We start from the raw sequence: 22,879 nt of genomic DNA, 5'->3' as shown, positions 1-22,879 counted from the left end.
GCATGAGAGAGGAGGTGGCCATAGGAACTCTTTGTCAAAATATCGCAACCAAATTGCGTTTGAGGTTGTTAGAATTGTCTCAATGAGTATTATTTTCCTTTGGAAAGAAGTACAGTTAAGACCTGTTCCGTAAAGTTAATTAACATACAAAACTTTTCCGATGAACAAAATTATTTTATCGTCAACTATGTTATTTATCCCTTCAAGTGGTGGCCCACCGCTCACGGGTCGATGCGATAGCCAGAAAGCTGTCGGCCAACAGAGGGTGGTTAGTGAGGTGTTGCCATATTTAGTGGCAAAATTAAAGGCTTTGAAGTATATTTACGCTCTTCTAGCGCCCAAAAGTAGCTAGCAAGTTAGACAAGGAAAACATACATACACACGCTTGTTAACACTTGGTTGCTAAGGACCGTTCATCCGGGATCGAACGCCTAGGTCGAGTTCTGTCTTGATTTTTAAAGAGGTTATTTTGTAAATACACGGTACCCTCGAGGAAACGGAAAGATTTTAACAGTATATTCCGGATCGTATTTAGAGGCAAAAATGTCATATAAACTTTTTTAATTCGCCTAGTTTCAGAGTTAATACCAATTAAAAAAAATATTGTGTTTTAGTGCATAACGCCTAACGCCTTTTTTGATGGCTATGTCGCCAGTCGCCACTTTGGGACCTAGTCTAGACTACCTTCTTGACAGATATCAAAGTCCCAAGGTACCATTTGAATGGGCTAATTTTTACGAAAAAAAATGTACCAATTTATATTAATCCATAAATTTTCCAAGAACATGAACTTAATATATTTAAAAACATACAAAAAGTAAAAAAAAAAAGAATTTTTTTTTTGCGGAATTGACTTAAACTTGTACATGAAATTCTTCTTATGACCTCAGGAATACGTGGTTAAAAAAATCCGTTTCCTCACCGGCACTTTTTGTGACTTAACCTTTGAATTTTAAGCCCTACGTAGAAAATTAATTAACAATTACCTCCAATCATAACTTTGTTTTGTGGTGGTAGTCATTTTTAATAACGAAACTGGAAAACTGTCACTGTTGCTAGGTTTAATTAGTTAGGTGCATGTGGCGAAATGCATAAACATTACAATAATTTAACAACAACAAGGACAACTTCAACAGAAGGACATGATGTCACGATCCTCAGCATTGAGGGACCAAGAAGAAGAAGACAATAATTTAATTGTTCTATTTGAATAGCGTATTTAGTGCTTATTCTAACGATATATGCTTCAATATATACTTTTATACATAGATAAGCTTAAATAGTTGAATTTGTAATATTCTCTAAATCCGCGCTGAACACCCGACGGGGCCCCGCCACGTGACTACTTTTTACGTTTTGGCTTCTGCCACTTGAAGGGATATACTATAGGCCTAGACTAGTGATTCATTTAAAAATAAACTATTTTAATATATACATATTACACATAAGCACCCTAATGCAAAAATGAAGAAAATATATTTTGCGAAACTTTCGATCGATTTTTCCACTTATATTTTGTATTGGCAGGAAAAATAGTAAAAGCATATCACATAACAAGGTCCAAGGTTTTAAAGAAGAAGGTAAAATTGGCTAAGACCTGAAATTGACGGCAGAGTGTCATCGAAATTTATACTTGAAATAAGAAATAAAATGTCACCAGTTTTCATTTCATACAAAACAGAAATAGCATGGTATAAAAGTATTATACCAAACCTTTACAAAGGACTTTATGTTTAACATTATCAAAAATGGAATTTAGTGACATTCTTGAATTTACAGAATAATTAACCAGTGAAATAAAAATATTGGCGAGAGGTACAATATATATGAACTGCCGAACCGAGTACTTGCAAAATTTTGAATGGAATTTGAAGGGTAAATATCACTCCTGCTCACCTTACAAAATAAAATAGTTGATAAATGTTGTAAATAAAGTCTTAAGTGTACACCATATGAAAGTTAATAAACCAGAAATACCAAACAAATTCAACACTTATAACATAAACTATTACAGCCATTTGAGCACTTCCACAAAAACGTGAAATGGTACCTTTCACTAAGCACTATTTAAATCCCACATATTTAAATCCAGTATATCTCCTGCATCCTGTATGTGTTAAAAATGAAGCTGTTCCAATATAATGACTTATATAAATTAAACAAGCGGATTAATTTTATTTGTTTGCGTTTAAAAATAGGTATTCAATTTGATTACTACTGTAATAGCCATTTAAAATATTATTTTACCTAAATTGATAGTTAAAAGTAGGTACCCCTCACGAAATAAATACTACTGAATTTTATACTTAGCAGTGTTTTTTAAAATGTACATGTATTTTACCTTCCTCGTATTAAAAATGAAAAGTAGAGTGTTTAACTCGGGTGCAAGGCACCATTTCATCATTTGGTTAATCGTGGCTGTATGCCGGACAGGTGCGTGTGTAAAACTTGTCAAAAAAGATAATATGACGGATGGATGTCTGAAATGTCACCGTATTTAAGAATCAATTAGCTTAAAAATTAGTTTTTTCTTCGTAAGAGTGATGAAAACATTGTGTGTTTAACATATTTGTCTATTTATAGTGTGATTATCCATTTTATGTAACGTCCGCTAAACTAGCACAGGTCCGACGCTGACAGTGGTCACGGGCGTACTGGCGTACTGACGGTATTGCCGCGCAGGGTAACGTTTAGTAGACAAAATGTTGAATTCATAATTATGAATGAAAAATTTAACGCATCGATAAACTGACAAGCAAAATGTTAGAGTTACTTAAAAGCTATTGAATGAAGTAAATTTCATATTGATATTCATCATAGTACTTCTAAAATATCGAAATAAATACAGTTTTAAGCATATTTTCAAAGCAAAAATCTATCGAGAAAAAGATGAGCCATCGTGTTTCTGACAAGCATACGGCTAGTTCAAAGACTGAAGTTATACATACTAGAAAATAATCGATGAAATCCTTGTACAAGCCTGTAAATATCGATTTAAAAATAGCGCATTTTACTATACACCGCGCCTTAATCTTACCATCCGGAATACAATACTGCATCATGTTACTTTAGAATAATAATAAATAAAAATAAATATTTGGGGACAATCTTTCACATCGACCTAGACCCAAACTAAGCAAAGCTTGTACTATGGGTACTAGTCGACGACACAGGCGGTGTTAGGCGTTAGCGACGTGGGCCCCCGCCTACGGCCTCGCGGTACAAGGGGCCTCGCGCCTCAAATAAGTAGGTACCTATATCTGGGTAAGGTAAAAATGCCAGTGCCACCAGAGGGCCTCGCAAAATGTACCTTGCCCACATCAAATTTTGGTTTTGCCCCGCCACTGGTCGGCGATATACATGCGTATGTTGACAAATACGTACTTATATACATAGAAAACACCCATGACTCAGGAACAAATCTGTGTTCATCCCACAAATAAATGCCCTTACTGGGATTCGAACCTGGGACCATCGGCTTCATAGGTAGAGTCACCCACCAGGCCAAACCGGTCGTCAGAATGTAAAAAAGTTGTGGTATACGTAGTATTATTGTGATTTACATCTCATTTTCCTCAACAACTGTTTACCCGTCAACCCAGCGCTGAATCGAACGAAAATAAACGATTCGCTTCCAAGAAATATACGCAGGTGGGCAGTAATGTACCGTCCGTGGTACCATGTATACATATTCGTACGTGTATTTGTTGTACAGTCGCCATCAGATATATCGGAGCGGTCGAGGTGCTCAGAAATATCTGAACACGCACTCTAACGCCTTGACAATAGAGGCGTGTTCAGATATTTGTGACCACTTTGGCCGCTCCGATATATCTGATGGCGACTGTACAGTCCGGGGTATCAATGGCTACGGTTTTAATTGACCTACAATACAACACAATACACTACAATAACAATAGTACAATACACTACAATACCTAACAATAGTACAATACACTACAATAACAATAGTACAATACACTACAATAGTAGATTGTTAACCAAGGGATGAGATCATGAGACACTCATTTCCTCCGAGGTAGTTTTTACGCCAATAGTCCGAGACTTAAATGTGCCCAAGTTAAACACTACTTTCCATTTCGAATAGGAAAGTAAAATACATGTGTATTAAAAAAACATACTTAGTACTTCTTAAGGGTACTATATATCGTTATTTATGGAATTGGGAGTTAAATATCAGAATGGAAACTGTCCTAAAAATCCATTTAAAACCAAGTGTTTTTTATTTAAAAAAGACCTACTTGGAATGTAAAATGAAACGTATCACTTTCTGCACACGTTTTAGAACAATAATTTTACAGAGCATTGTAAATAAAACATGTTTTCATTTTCCATACTCTGGAAGTGACTCACTGTTTATCTAAGTAGGTAACTAATGTTTTGTAAAATATACATGATGTACTGTATCTTTAGGTATTTAAATAAAAGTAAACAAAATCTACCCTCAAATGGCTCCTTTAGATGAAAATATTACATGATGAAATAATGTAGGTTAAAGTCAGGCCGTTCAGTCACAGATCCAGGCGGTTTTGTATTTGGTTAGTTAACCAATAAATGTTATAACTACCCGAAAATATACAAATTGCTTGTTTACTTTTATTTATACACCATGGTCCAATTAAACCCGACAGATTTCAAAGGTGTATTCTTGACCGCATTTAGAGACTAAAATGTCATACAATGTTTTCTGAAATCGGTCTTGTTTTAGAGATAATGACAATTTCTGTGAAAATTTGTTTCTTTTATAACTTAGTCAAAAACGCCTTTTTAGCTGTGACGCTGCCACTATGTGACTTGGTTTAGACATACCTACTGACAGATATTAAAGTTTTAAAGTAAACTCGTAATTTTCGTCTGTAAATAAAAAAAACTTTACTTATTCGTTGTAATGATTTTTTTTTCACCAAGGTGTAAAAATAAATAACGTGTTTGTGCAGAAAACGCAAAAGGAATTTTTTTTTTCGGCAAAAAAAAAAAATGTTTTTTGGCGAATCTGGCCAAAACTCATATAACATTTTTTGCTCCTTATGACCTCAGGAATGCGTGGTTAAAATCTGTCGGGTTTAATTGGCCCACGGTGTATATACCTAAAGATACATAGTATAGTTTACTTTGAAGTGAAATGTAAGTATTACAGATTTGGAACACATGGATTATAGTCTAGTGTATCTCGGAATGCCAATAAGGAACAGGACCTTGTCTTCTGCCTGCCTTCTGCTATTCCAGTATCCTGCCCGCATAGCTCAACAACATGCCAACATTTCGAATAGTTAGTACGTAGCACTGAAATGTCAAGGAAAAGTGTGGAGTGAACGTAGCGGAAGAGGAAAGTCGGAAGTGAGACACTGGGCTTAGAAGCCGTAGTTAGGAAGCAGCCAAGATGAATTAAGGTTAACATGGGGAAGAGGCTAAAATGCATGGAGTCAGACCCTGATAAGTTGGCAGCAATTTTGATAGCCCAGACAGCGAAAGTGTTATTTTAAACGTCAAACATCTATGAAATTATGACGTTTACTTAACACTTGCACAGGCTGGGCTATCAAAATCGTTGCCAACTTAGCTTGGTCGGACTTTATACGTTAGGATTCAAAATACTGAGATTACCCTCAAACAATCATGGATAGAAGTATATTTGGAAATAATATGCATGGATAGAACCATACTCAAACAGGCGGACTGAAACGCTTACAGACGAAGAATACATCTATTTTAATCCAGGCAGGATTAACATCTGCCGGCCGCTTGTAAAATCAGGCAGATCGTAATGTTTATGTTTTTTTTGTTTTTAATATCAGTAATTGGGATCGTCGACGATTCGTACAGCACGGCTTTGGACTGAGTCGAAGGGCCCAAGCTGGCATCCAGGTGCTCCTGCCCAAAGATGATAGCAATACTCCATATGGGGTCTGACTTGCTATTTATAAAGCAGCAGTCTTTGCCCTGGAGTAAAGTATCGCTTTGCTTTATTGAGCACACCGAGTTTTATAGATGCCAGCGCAGCCTTCCCTTCCAGGTGGCTACGGAATTGGACGTCACTGGAGATATCGACACCGAGGATCCCAATAAGAGCTGTGCCTTGGAACTGTGGGACCACAGTAAAAGCAGAGTAGCACCAACAGTCTCCTAAACGTATTTGTCGTCAGAGTGGACTGCCCACTGATGAGGCGTTGGAACCAACTGCATGAACCCAACGGACCAACGCATCATCGAAATAGATTATGTTAAGTAGTTTTAGGTATTTATTGTTTTGTTTATATTGTACTAACTTAGATATATAGGTAGATAAATAATAATTGTTGTATGTACTTTTTACACTATATGAGTTTTTAGCTCGAACTAAATGATTTTCATTTCATTTCATTTCAAATGGGTTTTTTTTAGCGGTAAACGCGCAAACTTGTGTCACGTTAAACCAATAGATATGTGGCATAGATTCGTTAAGTTGCCTCAAATGCCCGAAGGGCAAAATGTGCAGAAATATTAGCCCCGCGTAGCAGGGCTCCGTCGACCCAGGGAACGAGACAAAGATTTTCATCTTTCACGATCTGCCTGATCTTACGATAGGCCGCCGACATATCGTTTACAACCATTGACATATAGGTATATCTAAATCTTAATAAATCAAAAAATATATATACATATCTAGTCAATGTTTACAATATTGACACATCATACCGGATGCATCCGAAAATATCATTGGAAAATATAGGGCCAAATTAGCTGCGAAATGGACTCTACAGTTTGACTGAGGTAGAGGCAGACCAAAATGAAAATGGGGAAACTATTGACTCGTATTGAAGCTCCTAGGGCAGACTGACTGTGTCACCTGTATCGCGGAAGACAAGAAAAGTCACGCGAACCTAATTTACACAAAACAAATATCACAAACTCATCAGGGTCAAACATTCACCCGAACCCAGAAATACAAGATTCCGCGTACAAAAACTAGTATCATCCACCGTCACGGCGGCGTTCGCCAAAATAACCGCGAGTAATTTTACATTTTCGCTTCAGATTTGAGTCCGCCGCTGGGCCGGCGAGAGCGTCGCGCGCCATTGCAAAATTAATTTAAAAATATAACGCGTTTCGTTATTGCAGTGTTGTTGCTAAATATAGTTTTGTGTTGTGGATCATGATTTTATATTGGTAAGTAAGTATTGTGTTTTTTAAGTTCAATAAACTTTATATATTTGTATATCCGGGGGAATAGGGAGATAAATTGTCACGCTGACAATCTTCAGTGAAATGTGTTGTTAATGTCGAAAACGGACGGGTCGGGGACGGCACTATAAATATTGAAGCCGTGTGCAAACGTACTGTTTTACTGTAGGTAACTTATTGCTTCAATTGTTTGCGATATTTGATGTTTTTTGTGTAATTCCAATCGGCCATGATAACTGTACTTAATATATTTGAAGATTTGTAAACATAGACAAATTTAATATAGGTAGATATCCTCGTCAAAAATACACTAAAATAAAAAAATCTTTTATTTATTTATTAAGTATAGGACATTATTACACAAATTGACTAAGTACCACAGTAAGCTCAATAAGGCTAATGATGTGGATACTTAAGACAACGATGATATATATTTAATATATACACATTAATATATACTTAAATACATAGGAAATATCCATGACACAGGAACAAATATCTTTGCTCATCACACAAATAAATGCCCTTACCGGGATTCGAACCCGGGACCATTGGTTCATAGACAGGGTCACTACCCATTAGGCCAGACAGGTCGTCGCAACAAATATGTATCTAAAAATTCAAAATGCACACGAAATTGAAACAGAGCAATTAGGACACAAATTGAAATACCTATTTTATTATTTTATTCTTTGATCATTTAAATTTTATCTTAAATATATGTCATATATCTCCAAAAAAAAATATCTGTAGTGTGGTTGTAGTGGTCAAGAAGTTAGCCGCGTAATCTGGGGGTCTACCGCGAAAACCGAAATTCCCAAATTGCGGGGATCTTTCTCTTTTACTCCCACTAAAACGTAATAAGAGTGACAGAGAAAAAATGCCCGCAATTGACGAACTTCGATTTTCGCGGTTATAGCCCTGAAGACACAGTTTCGATTTCGGCCTCGGTCACAGGAGGGCTAGGTCATTTTTCTTTAGTGCCTAATATAACATCTATTGAAATAAATAAAAACAGTTTATTTATTTACGATTAAACGTATTATTGTTCAAAAAGTGGCTGTGACAGAATCGGACAGACAGACGGACATGACGAATCTATAAGGGTTCCGTTTTTTGCCATTTGGCTACGGAACCCTAAAAAGGGCCCATACTATACTGCAGCAAAATGCTATAATCATTTACCACTCCACATTAAAGCGACCGAAAATGAAACTACATACATTCATGAAACAGTTAAAGTCGTTCCTAACACAAAACTATTATACAGTAGAAGAGTTTCTGCAAGACAAATGAATACAATTTTATTTATTTGTCTTCTAGGAAAACGTGAATCGTAATTATTTAACATAATTAGGAATAATTGAAAGAATGTATTTACTTATAAGAAGCATCGGTCATTGTCACACCCGATATGGGTATCATGTATTGAAACAATTTTCGACGACCGGTTTGGCCTAGTGGGTAGTGACCCTGCCTACGAAGCTGATGGTCCCGGGTTCAAATCCTGGTAAGGGCATTTATTCGTGTGATGAGCATGAATATTTGTTCCTGAGTCATGGGTGTTTTCTATGTATTTAAGTATTTATAAATATTTATATATTATATATATCGTTAAATCGTGTTAAATCGGCTACCTTTTAATGTGAACAAGTGTAAGGTGATAACTTTCTCACGCAAACGTTCGCCACTCCTAACTCAATATAGTTTAGCCGATGCCACCTTGGAAAGAGTTAGTGAAATCCGCGACTTGGGCTTAGTTCTTGTTGATAGATTTGACTTTCACACACATGTCATTAATATTAGTAAGCAGGCGAGTAAAACATTAGGGTTTGTTATGCGGATATGTAAACAGTTTCATGTTGGAGTGGCTAAAGTTTTATATAACGCATATGTGCGCAGCAAATTAGAGTATGGTGCCATTGTTTGGGATCCTTATGAGGACAAGTATTCTCTAATGTTGGAGAGAATACAGCGCAAATTTGCTCGTTGGTTATATAAAAAAGCCTATGGGTACTATCCGTATCTCTATCCCTCCATCTTTGTCTCGGGGATGGTCGGGCTGGAGACACTTGAACTAAGGAGGAAGTTCTTACTCCTAGTTCACTATCTCTCGATCGTTCACCATCGAGTCGACAGTCCCGAGGTGTTGGAGAAGATGGGATTGATAGTTCCTAAGAGGATACCCCAGGATGTGGACGGGGCAGTAACACCACGCCGCCGGCCATGCCTGTTGCAGCGGCCTTCTGCTCGCACATGCTATGCGAGGCACGCTCCTACCTCACGCGCTCTATCGAGCCTGCATTCAATGCTCGCTCAGTACGCAGATGCCGACATGTTTGCCAATAGTTTAGCGTACCTATGCAATACTGCTAGACACTTTTTGAATTTGAATTATTGTAATTAATTGGCTGAATTTGTAAATTTGATCTTCCTTGACATTTTGTATATGCTAAATATTGTAATTAATTGACTGACTATGTAAATTTTATTTTTCTTGACATGTTATCTGTTTGTATGTTTTTATTTTCCTGACATCTATTTTTCTAGTGTGTAAGCGAATTGGTGTAGTACTGTAAGCTTGCACTGTGTTAAATAAATAAAATAAAATAAAATATCGTTGTCTAAGCACCCTCAACACAAGCCTTATTGAGCTTACTGTGGGACTTAGTCAATTTGTGTAATAAAAATGTCCTATTACATTTATTACATTTAATTTTATTGTTACCTGAGACCTGACATATGTACATACATGTAAGCAATTAAAATTAAGCAATTTCATCGAATACCCTCGTAAGACCCAGGGCAAGTGTTGCGCTTTTGAATTTGAAACTATCTTTTATTTCTATAAGAGTTTAAAACTCGAATTGAATTTGTACTTCTATAAGTAGGTTAGCGGAGACTTACGAGGATACAATTATCTAGGTGTTCTAGGAGATCATTCTCCTCGGACAACATTATACTGTTGTTTTGACAACACCAACAATAAACAACGTGCAACTATGAATAGAAATACGAACATCTAGAAATGAAAAAAATGAAAAATGAAAATGTTTATTTGGGTAACAAATAAATTACAATTAAGTATAATATAATGGCTGGAGTTTCCTAGTAGATGAATATATACATCTGTGTCAGGAAACCCCGCTCTTCCGTTTGAGGTTTACAATACTTATATCCGTCTTATCCAAAATACTCATAGAATGTGTTATCTATAATCTATTATATAATCTTATTAAACTTAATACAACTAGGGAACAAATCAAATAATTATAGATATGTGTATTTAAGAGTCCGCAACAAGGTCGGCCGTAAACTTAGAATAAATTTAAAAGTGGATCAATTACTGTCTTGGGTGAGACTTGAACTCTCTCTGGAGTATCAATTCAGAGGCCGTGAGTTCAAGTCTCACCCAAGACAGTAGTTTATACGCTTTTAAATTAATTCTAAGCTTAATAGCATCGTTCGCAGACGTTTTTGCTTATTAAAAATTAATTAAGAGGCTGTCAACACCCAATGTCCTTGAAATTGATGTTACTAAAACAGTTTTTTAAGAAAGACTATTTGTTTTAGTCAAGTAAGAAAAATATATGTTCATATTAATTATATTTCAAAGACCGTGGTTGTACTCGATACATGATTGAACGAAATCGGCTCGATAGAAAATAATTGCAAAGATTGGTCTTAAAATCACAATTAAACGGTTTTATGTCTTTATTGTTTTGACTTATGGCCCTTATGGGTCTGCAATTAAAATCACAATTTCAGAACATTTATATCTAAACCGTGGTTGAGTAAAATATTACACTAATAATCCACTTTTTTTTTTAAATATTTTTCTTATTTTTCCCTTGCCCAGGCCCAGTAACATGCGACAGTGCTATCTCATTTACTCCGATACAAATAGACAGTGTGCGCGCTTTAGGTATTGACAGCCTCTTAAGGGTGGCCGTATTTCACATTCCCATACAAACGGAGTTTCTTTCTCATTTTAAAACTACGTGTTAGGTTGTAATGTAACTTTGCACATACAATGATATGAGGTATATCTACCGTATGCCCGTAATTAGTTTATATAGCTCCAGCTTATAAGACAAACAAAATAGAGCAAAAACAAGTATGCATGGAAAACTTCAATTCGCTGTATTTTTTAATCTATGCTATCTGAAGCTACATACACTAATTAGAGGCATAGACATACCTTATCCTATTCTAATCTAATACAAAGTTTCAAAGCAATCTAGCTAGTCGTTTTAATGGAGAGAGGAGATGAATACGTTTGTATGGAGAGCCGAGCTAGCTGCGGACTCTTATGTAGTCTATTTCTATCTTCTTCTTCTTCTTCTATGATATCTATTTCAGTATATAATACCCTGTTTACATTTATTCCAATAGCATTCCAGTTCAGTGATTGAAGCCAGTGCTAGACTGGATCATAGCGTTTACATTATTTGCAGTCATTTTCACCATCCAGTGAAATTATGCAGACTGTAACCAAAAGCAACAATACGTGTGCATTGTTTAATCTTTAATCCAGCATTGGTTTGGCTGTCTACACTATTCCAGTGGTGCTGGATTGGGCGAGCTGGAATCAAAAAGTAGACCGTCAATTCAGTCACTGGACTGGAATGCTCACTAGAAATAGTACATTACGATACAAGTGCGAAAAATAGGAAAAATAGCGAATTACTTATTCGCACATGTATCGTACAACGTTTTACAGTACATATGGCCCTTTAAATGTTCGATACAATAACGTAATATGCTAATTTTCGCACTAGTGCGGTAGAGTAGCACCATATGTACTGTAAAAGTATATTCCAGTACCAGTTCCCATTATTCCAGTAGCATTCCAGTGCTGGATTCGATCACTGGACTGGAATGGTGCTGGAATAGATGTGAGCGAGGCATAATGCCCTGTTTACATTTATTCCAGTGGCATTCCAGTGCTGGATTTGATCACCGGACTGGAATGCTACTGGAATAGATGTGAACGAGGCATAAATAATAGTCCAATAACTTCAAGGAACTATAGTCGCGTAAAATAATAGCCGTAAAAATAAAAAATGGCCGGACTCTGGTGTATTAACCCGAGTTGAGTGGAGACACCTGTCGCTATGAACATAAGAGCGTGGATAAAAATAACTTCTGCTTTGTTTTTATTATACCTACAATAATTCTATTCCATCTATCAAAGATGCTTGTATAAGCGCTAATTATATCCACCCTTCCCGATTTTGGGCCCGAAATCAGTCCCGATTTCGGGCCTGTTAATCGTTTTCCGATTCACGGAATATCAGCACATCGTTAACAATTTTTGAGATGTAAAAAAATACTTGGGTCTCTAATAGGGTTGTTTCCAATTTTTTGAAATACTTGTATTGCGTTCTATATTAACCAAGCGTTGCCCTAAAATTCAACTTTTACCCTAAAACGGCTTTTGTTAAATTAACAAAATATATTTTGACAGATGCTTTCGCGCCTAAAACGCTCATTGAAAATTGTGTGACGTCACAGTTTACGATTTGACACATAACTATGTACGGTCGAGGAAATTGATTCTTTAGCAGTTTACGGTTCACTTTACATTGGACAGCTCTAAGCATAAGTACGTACAACCAAATTTTCTTGAACCGCAAATTGCTAAAGAATCAATTTCCTCGACCGTACATACATAACAAAATTTGATACTCAAGCCGTAGCCATTTAGGTGAGTATTGTATTCTTTGGGCTTGAGTATTAAATTTTGTACTGAGAATAGACAACGGAGGGGCCTCGGTTGATCGCCTAAGAACTGTCAACAGTCTCAAACCGAGAGTTGTGACGTCATCAGAATCTTCAACTTCAATGCGTTTCGACTTAGGTCACGTGACGTGTGTTAAAAGATATTTTAAATTCAATATTTACAAAAATATGCTCATTAGAGGTCCATTAAAGGTAGTTTAACATGTTCTTATAATCCATAAGAATTTGTTGGGATACAATTCTGCCCTAAGATTTGTAGATGGAAACAACCCTATTGCCAAAAACGTTCAATGTTTGATATTTTTGCATATGAACCATTTTTTACATTGTAAATTGTAAACGATGTGCTGATATTTGATGAAACGGATTTAAATCGATAATACATAATTATATTTGACCTGGTATGCATGACATTCCAAATAAAATACCGTTAATGAAAATAAAATACCATAGCGTAATTCTAAATCTTATCAGAAAATTTCGGGTGTTTTAAAAATAAAATTCAACTCAAATTAGTTTCAATGGGAATATTTTTTATGACTAAACAACCACCTACACCTATCTAGAAGGTAAAAGTCCTAGAATCTGACAGCCTAATTCCATTAATTTATGGAGGGTAGAGAGTGGGTAGAGGCAAGGAGAACAATCTCTTATGGGAGAACTGTTGCTAAAGTGTCCAGCTGGCAGCTGTAAATAGTTCGAAATCTCTCCGGTGGCGCTAGGGTAGCACAAGGACATGACATGAACTTAGACGTTATTGACAGAGTGAAGTGCGCTGTCAGTGATTTGATTATGTTTTATCAAAATCAAAAATTTATGTTTCAAATAATTTATGTATCAAAATCAAATGGTAGAGAATGCCTTAAGGCATTAAGTCCGCCATTTGTACTTTCATGTATTGTGCAATAAAGATTAAATAAATAAAAATTTGTTCGCGACGTATTGTGGCGCCACCTATTTAAGGTTTTTAGGGTTCCGTAGCCAAATGGCAAAAAACGGAACCCTTATAGATTCGTCATGTCCGTCTGTCTGTCCGATTCTGTCACAGCCACTTTTTTCCGAAACTATAAGAGCTGTACTGTTCAAACTTAGTAAGTGGATGTATTCTTTGAACCGCATTAAGATTTTCACACAAAAATAGAAAAAAAAACAATAAATTTTGGGGGTTACTTAGAACTGAAACTCAAAAAATATTTTTTCATCAAACCCATACGTGTGGGGTATCTATGGATAGGTCTTCAAAAATGATATTTAGGTTCCTAATATCATTTTTTTCTAAACTGAATAGTTTGCGCGAGAGACACTACCAAAGTGGTAAAATGTGTGTCCAAAGTGGTAAAATGTTGAACGAGATCTAGTAAGTAGTTTTTTTTTAATACGTCATAAAGGAACCCTTCATGGGCGAGTCCGACTCGCACTTGGCCGCTTTTTTAATGGACACTTCATGCACATAGATTGTTCTCCTTACTACCCTCTGTACATTAGTTGACAGCCCGTTAGTCACCTCTATTGCTTGGAAATAAAATTGAAGGTGACAACTTTTGGGACAATGCCCAGCACTGGGATATTTACGTTACAAATTGCATTCGTACAACTTGATACAATACAATACTTATACATGAACAATTCGGTATTGTCGTCCTCAATCATTGCACAACAATATTCAAAAATTGGAATTTCGATCATTGCGAAGGTTTCAAGGCACTAGAGTTAAAAAACTATACCACCGAGAGAAACGCAAAAATTGTCATCATTCAAAAACGAGGAAAATGCTAACGTTAACAGGGAATGAATGTTACTCCATTTTGAATCTAACGAAATAACGGTAATTTTTCTCTGAAATTCCATTTCGGGAGAAAACGGTTTCCACTAACTAAATCATAACATATCACTTTGATTTTGATGTCGAACGCTTCAGAATACAAAAAAAAAATTTTTTTGTTTTACATATTTTGAAAAAAGGAAAACCTATAAACCTAGATTTTCATTGTGTCAATTAGAATGGAAAACATTTAGAAGTGGAAAAACGTTTTCTCTTTTTGTATGAACGATCATTAATAATCATCACTTAAAACACATCACATCACAGCCAACAGCAAACAACAATAAAAACAGACAACAGAGAAAAGCAAACAACTCAAAATTCGCATCTAATGACTTTGCCACTCTTGTGGACAAAATGGAATTTCATACAATAGCTATTATATAATAGGACAAACCTTAAAATATCATGAACAGTCTCTAAATTTGGTATGTATATGTTAATTAAAGACCCTTTCTTCATGTCCACACCATTTGACATTTGGGAACCTCGAGGAACCGCCGCACAGCTTGGAAAATGTGTACCAACTTGGAGAAATTCGCGTTTTACTCTAAATGTAAGTTCGCTATGAAAATACGGTGTAAGGCAACATTCAAGCTTATTATACTCCACGCAAAAAAGTCCTATACCTGTACCTATGCGGAAAAAATACATCTTGTTATAGAAAACGCTGAATCCATATATTTAGTATTGTCTAGTACTAATAAGCCTTCCAACTTATTAACTATACCTACTTATACATATACATCTAGGTAAAATTAATAATTAATTAATAACCATTCTGATTTATGAATAAACCTGTCTAGGACATTGTCCTAACAGTGAGACAAAGATTTAAAACATCACATAAACATCGCTAACATCAAAACGGTTGATTAATGCTACGCGCGGGTTTTGGCAAAAACATACAACGATGCGTATCTAAGCCGTCCCTTTGGTTCAGAAATAACCGCCATTATTGCGTTTCGTTCGTTTGCGATGGCTTAGATATTTATGTTTGTGGGAAAAGTCGTTAAATTAAATACCACAGTGTTGATAGCTAATACACCTGATTTTATCGTATCTAGATAAGATAAAGGCATTGCAGATTAGATTCATGAAATTAATGGTTGACAAAAAAACTAAATTTAAATGTAAAAGTACTACCTATGAACAACTCTTCTTAGAATGTAAAATTTTAACAGTTCATGAAAAAGTCACGTTATTCTTAGCTATGGAACAAATGTATAATGATGAGTTTAAAATACCTATTGTCAATCAAAGGTTAATAAGAAACAGAGATAATAATAAATTGCTAGTACCTAGTTTTACTAATTATTTTGGCCAGAGATGTAGAAAATATTTAGTCCCTATGATCTATAACGAGTTACCATCGGATTTGAAGACCAAAAGGATAACAAAACGAACATTTAAAAAGAAACTTAGCAACAATCTATTAAATAAAATAAAAGGTAAAATACAACCGCTATAAATTGTATACATGCACTGCATTTTTATACTGTATGATCAGATTGTAGCGTTAACCCCTTACTTCATGTCGTAAACAAAAGTATTATATCTGTTTAAAAATAAACTTTAATAGCTATCAATAGAATTGAATATTATAATTGCCATATAGGGCTGCGCATGCGGTAAGAGGTTAAATAGATAAAAATATAAGTAACATATAGACTACATGCTTGCATATTATAGGAGCTTCGTCTGCCAACAAACCACTCTGTGGTTTGGCAGAAGTATATTGTAAATATTTATAAGGCATGAAATGTGAATAAACGTTTATTTATTTATTTTTTTTTTTTTTTTTTATCCATGACGTCCATTCAGTAGGTATTTGTGGTATGTATTTTGTTCCAAACACCAAACAACAGTATTGTAGACCGACTGACCCAGATTATAGATAAGTTAGTTGAGTATTGGATAGGTAGGTATAGCTCTATCTCATGAAAGTCATTAAATTAGGTCATTTTCCATTTAGTTTCCGTTTCTGCGCCACCCACCTGAACAACGGTCAGCCATTTTGTATTTCCAAGTTTCCGCGTATAATTGGGTGCTTTTTGGACGCGAATCCGCGTGGGCGCGTCTCCTTATTGTTCCGGAATGCACAGATAGCATCTGTGGTGTGTGCAATATAAAAAACCTGTGGCGTTTTGTTATCGCATTTCAAAAGTTATGTTCATCGTAAAGAGATATATTTTTAGAATGTTTTGTAATGTGGAATTTTACGCTATAACATGTTGGAAATCGATGTGTTAATTGCCTGTTCTAAATACTTGCTTCGTAACACCTACATTTCTTTACAACCGTGCATACAATAGTACATTACGAATATTACGATACAAGTGCGAAAAGTAGGAAAGTCGCAACGAGTAGAGATAAGTTAAAACACGGCCGAAGAGAGTGTTTTAAATCGGCACGACTTGCGAATTACCTATTCGCATGTGTATCCTACAATAGAGGTATATAAGTACAAAAGACAAGAGACGCCACTTCTAGCCAGGGACATGCCTGCTCCGGACCACCAGGAGACGTAATTTTGTGGGGAGGGACACGCTCTAGGATGGGAAAGGGAAGACGGCTGATTATAATTAATCAGCCGGCTATGCAGCCTAAAGCCAATATTGGAAGATAGGTGGGGTAGGCTATGTCTACGAAGGAGAGCGTTGATGATATGCTACTCGTGATTCCGTTTCGGCCTTTCTAATATCTTGTATCAAGCGATGTCATCTTGCTGGTTTTACTTCTTCTGGTTCGCTGTTGGTTTCTTCCTTTTCATATACATATTTCTTACATAAACTCACTCGCACTCACACACACACTTATTCTCTTGATTGTCCCTTCTAAATCAACACTTTCTCTATTAAGAACAGATTTTTGTTTCATATGCCTACTTAATTTCTTTCTATATATATTTTAAGTTATTTTTTAAAATATTCGTTTTAATTTTTAATCCACAGTTATTTTAAGTGTAAAAAGTCTGTTACCACCTACGGGAGAGCTGTGTTTCTTGACACAAGTGTCATGTACGCTTAAAAAGAGGTACCAGCCAAGTTAAAATCACGTTTGTTTCTGCTAACAAATTTTTTTTTTCTCTAAACGCATTCGACGTATTTCTTATTTTTATTGAAAGAGACGAAGGAGGGAGGTATAGATACCTACTTATCTAGTAACTCGTAGTAGTTTACATCTACATTTGGACTAGTCACCTATATATTTAGCCAAAATAGTCCTGAGGAGTGAGATGCCAAAATTTCTAAAGCGCCATAGCGAACAGACAGCAGCGGATCCGTCATCAGCTCTATTATTCTGTCATGCTCACGCTTGGCGGAGTGTTGAGTGATTTACCTTAGCAAATTTAGCAATACATGTTTCAAACAGTAACATTATGAAAAATGTTATTTGGCAATACAATTATATACCTTATTGCAGATATACAAGGATCACCGATGGTGATTAAGAGTGTTGGTAGAATTTGAAGAAGCGACTAAAGTGGACTTTACCCCTAAACGGGAATCTGGGCGCCAATTTTTGAATTTCGAGCGCTTGACAAGGGCATAGTCAGCCAGTGAACTAGGGGGGGTTGATATCTCTGGAGGCCTGGGGGGGGGGTAGACGCCTGGTAGAATGCTGCCTCGTCAAGAACTCAAAGATCGCTACCGGAAATACCGCGATGTTATTTAACTAGTCAATTGTGCCAGGTTCTTGTATTTTTTTCGTATTCTTGTAATGATTCAACCATGAAGTGTTTACATAACATAATATGTTTGCTAAATTCCATGACCAAACTATTTAAAGCTAACATCTTTTGATTAAAATTACTTTCATGCATAGCAACATACAATCTACTGGAGTATTTTATAAATGCTTTTAAAAGCATTGATAAATTTTTTGGTTCTCACTGAACAAAATATATCACTCACCTAAATGCCAACGGCATCTTCCTGACAGCTAATATAATACAAATTAAATAAAAGCTATAACAAAACGCAGCTTTCATTAAAAAATCTTACTTTTTTTAAATCATGTGACTGAAAATGAAAACCGCAGGGACAATTAATCAAAATTGTCGCGGTCTTGGCAATCGCTTATATTGCATGACGTCATCAAAATTGTAGACATTGTAAATGAAAAGGGAGACTTCTATTGTAGGTACTACTTTTACTGTTGTATAACGGTGGAAGAGTGACAGGGATAGAATGACGATTGTTACCTCAAGGGAACGTAATTTGCTGACGGTGACAGACGTGGCCTTGAACCTGATGGTGATCGTGAATGAGGTTATGCATGAGCTAACTATCTATAGCAAACAACACTATGATGGGCGTGACACCAGTAATGGGCGTATGGTATAGGCAAATCATGAAAAATGCGCATCAATAGTCGGTCAAACAAGTTTGTCAGTAAAAAAGGCGCGAATTTCAAAATTGATATTGGACAATAACACTTCGCGCCTGCATTTATTAAATTTGCCGCTTTTTTCTACTGACGGAAATGACTGGATAGACTATATTTTTTAAACACTGCTTAAGTTAGATTTTTTTATTAATTTTTGTTACTTTCAAAATTTATGGATCAAAAAAACATGGTTTTAATTTGTTAATAATATTGACACTAAAGCATATTTCATTAAAGACATCGAAAACATAAAGGAGGAATACGACATTCAACTTTTAACACATAAAGTGGTAGAAATTTTATAGGTGTCGGTGAAATATCTATGTAAATTCCAGCCCTCGCAGGCCATATAAGGAAAAGTCATTCAACTTACATTTGTAAAGTCAAACTTGACACAAACAGAAATTTCATTCCTACAAATAAAATTGAAATATTTACATTTTTCTATGTTGAAGTTTTACGCGTCAGCTACTAGGTTTTTTAGCAAAATATTTACATTAAACGTGAGTTATTCATGAGCGTTTCCAAATATTTGGACAGATTTCCAAAGCTTAGCTTCTTAAGTTTTATTTTGTCACCGTTACGCATCGTTTTTCTGTGAAGGTAATATACAAGGATTGACACTTATACGTCTGTATCAGCCGACCCTCCATACAAGCCGTCAGCCAACCCATACAAGGCCAAAAAAAAAAACAACGGGTTGCACTCCGGAGGTGCCGGCAGAAGTGAAAACTTGAATATTGACGTTGTGTATTTTTGATATTTTGGAATGGTTAGGGAATAATTTTGCACGAATTGCTTTAATTATCAGTATAATAGTATTATAATTTATGTGGTAAAATACAATATTCATTTATTGCGCTATCATACATAAACATGATAATTTATATTACATTAAAAATTTAACACTTCAGAACTATTACAATTATTTAACATTATAAGCTTTATCTCTCCGAAAAATCAACTTCCATCCATAATTTCAACGACTACGTTATCTTCAATCTGTCGAATCTGTCGGTCACGTGACCTGTCGCGAGTTGAACATTTTCTCCCCATCAAAAAAAGTGCACAGCGCCGCAAAAGAAGTTTTCACTTCAAAAATTTCGCGTCAAAAATGTTTTTCTTCTACTTTCCTTATCAGAACACGATACCGAATTCGCCCTTAAACAGATCCCTACTATTTTTGTTACATTCTGTATAAATAGAAAACGTATATAACACGGGAACAAATATTCGTGACAAAAACACAAATATTTACTTATATACATGTTATTTTCGTAATTCCTGAAGCTATAAGAAGCGGACTTGATAGGGCCGATATGTACAATGGTATAAAGGTCCAATAAAAAAAAAAACGCCCTGCCCGGAATTTGAAGCTGAGACCTGTAGGGCTAAGATGGTCGGCTTTTTATCATTTGTCACCATGCCTGTCACGTTCTAACAAGTATGAAAGCGCAAAAGTGACGGGCATAATGACAGGTGATAAAAATGGAACCATGCTGCCCCCGCTGCTTCATAGCAGGGTCACTACCGATTAGACTAGGAGGCCATTAAAACAAATATCTGGCTTGTCACCATGTTTTGCAACCGCGTGAATCCGGCAATCTATCATTTGACCTACGTTTCCTGGCTGATTGACAAGTCGTCGATAGGTCGATGGCCGACTATTATTAGTGCGCCAAATGTGGGCCACTATTTATAACCTTGTTATTTCGGCCAATATGTCGATGGTATTTCCAAAAGGATCAGGTGGAATATGAAAACGGGTTTTTCTTCTTCTTCTTAAGAAAATGGCTTCCATCAAATTTATTATGATTTTGCCAATGTTAAAGGTATGCTCGTAGAGCATGACCTTGGTAAGTGGTTGCTTTTATATGATGGTTGAATTTTTCTATTCTAACACTACCATGCATGGACATTTTCGAAACAACAGTTTTTGCTAAAAAATACCCGGATCTATTAAGAGTCCTTATTCCTACAGACGAGCGTATTTTGTAAAATGCTTCCTTTTTCATTCAAGATTACGACGTAACTATTAGTATTTATTCAAAAACTGGTAACGTACTTAAATAATCGTTTCCTAAACTAGCGGCTCCAACAGTTCAAATTTTCATTTTCTCTTTTAAACCTCTTTTTTAATGAGTTTTTTTGGGAGTCTTTTCCAAATTTTGCAGTGAGATGTGGCGTTTCGGTTCTCAATTTTGCTGTAAACAAGAATCATTTGGTACATGAATGACTACAATTTGATTCAACATATCTCGTACGAGGGGCTGGAATGATTAACAATCGAAGATTCATTTGAAAAAACTGATAAAATACCTTCCGAGTTTTCTTCATTTTTTTGGCGAAAACAGGGTTTTATTATATTTTTTTTCCGCAAATTGTACGCATATTTTGCATTAAAAATAATATTATAGCAAACTGTAACTTTATGTTAACCTATAAAAAAAAATCATAACTATAGGACCTACATTGCCGTAAATTTATATTTTTTTAAAACACGTATAAATCACGCAGCAGCGACGCCCCGCTCTCAGTCCGCGCGGAGCGCGCTTAGAGGACGGACCTGTGCTCGATTGTCAGGCATTCGTTGCGATCGTAATCAGCTACGGAGTTCCGAGAAGTGCTATATACTGCGATTAGAAAATCTTAATAAAAGTTCATTTTTTACACTATGCTTAACAGACTCTCGCTTATTGATGGATTTTCAGTGGTCCTTTTTTTATACTACGTCGGTGGCAAACAAGCTTACGGCCCTCCTGATGGTAAGCAGTATCCGTAGCCTATGTACGCCTGCAACTCCAGAGGAGTTACATGCGCGTTGCCGACTCTAACCCCCTCCCGCCCCTCGTTGAGCTCTGGCAACCTTACTCACCGGCAGGAACACAACACTATGAGTAGGGTCTAGTGTTATTTGGCTGCGATTTTCTGAAAAACGCATTTTTACTTGAAATTACGTTAGGGTTTGCATTTGCATTATTATTTTTGCCCCGGATGAAGTCCAAGTTCTCATGATGGAGTCAGGAGTTGGTCACCAGAACTCCTAATCTACTCATTATAATCCCATCGTGTTTGGGCTCAAAAGATTTGCCCTGACGAACACCATCGATCTAGATGAGGTCCAGGGTCTCATGATAGAGCCAGGAGTTGGTCACCAGGACTCTTAATCTACTTATCATAACGCCATCGTGTTTGGGCTCAATAGATTTGCCCTGACGAGCACCATCAATCTAGATAAAGTCCAGGGTCTCATGATGGAGTCAGGAGTTGGTCACTAGAACTCCTAATCTACTCATTATAATTCCATCGTGTTTTGGCTCAAAGATTTGCCCTGATGAGCACCATAGATCTAGATGAGGCCCAGGGTCTCATGATGGAGTCAGGAGTTGGTCACCAGAACTCCTAATCTACTCATCTTAACTCCATCGTGTTTGGGCTCAATAGATTTGCCCTGACGAACACCATCGACCTAGATGAGGTCCAGGGTCTCATGATGGAGTCAGGAGTTGGTCACCAGAACTCCTAATCTACTGATCATAACTCCATCGTGTTTGGGCTCAATAGATTTGCCCTGATGAACACCATCGATCTAGATGAGGTCCAGGGTCTCATGATGGAGTCAGGAGTTGGTCACCAGAACTCCTAAACTACTCATCATAACCTCATCGTGTTTGGGCTCAATAGATTTGCCCTGACGAGCATCATCAATCTAGATAAAGTCCAGGGTCTCATGATGGA

At 36.3% G+C, this 22,879-nt stretch overlaps 1 protein-coding gene across 1 annotated transcript in view; it reads left to right on the top strand.

Moving 5' to 3' along the window:
- Positions 1 to 6,447: 6,447 nt before the first annotated feature.
- LOC133532880 (SH3 and multiple ankyrin repeat domains protein 1) overlaps positions 6,448 to 22,879 on the top strand; it is a 114,286-nt gene continuing 97,854 nt past the window's right edge. The window contains exon 1 of the mRNA XM_061871740.1: positions 6,448 to 7,167. The gene's annotated coding sequence lies outside the window, so the exon portion shown is untranslated. The remainder of the gene's footprint in view (positions 7,168 to 22,879) is intronic.

Source organism: Cydia pomonella, chromosome 28 (assembly GCF_033807575.1).
Source record: "Cydia pomonella isolate Wapato2018A chromosome 28, ilCydPomo1, whole genome shotgun sequence".
Taxonomy (NCBI): Eukaryota; Metazoa; Arthropoda; class Insecta; order Lepidoptera; family Tortricidae; genus Cydia; species Cydia pomonella.
This window is presented reverse-complemented; position numbering and strand designations above follow the sequence as displayed.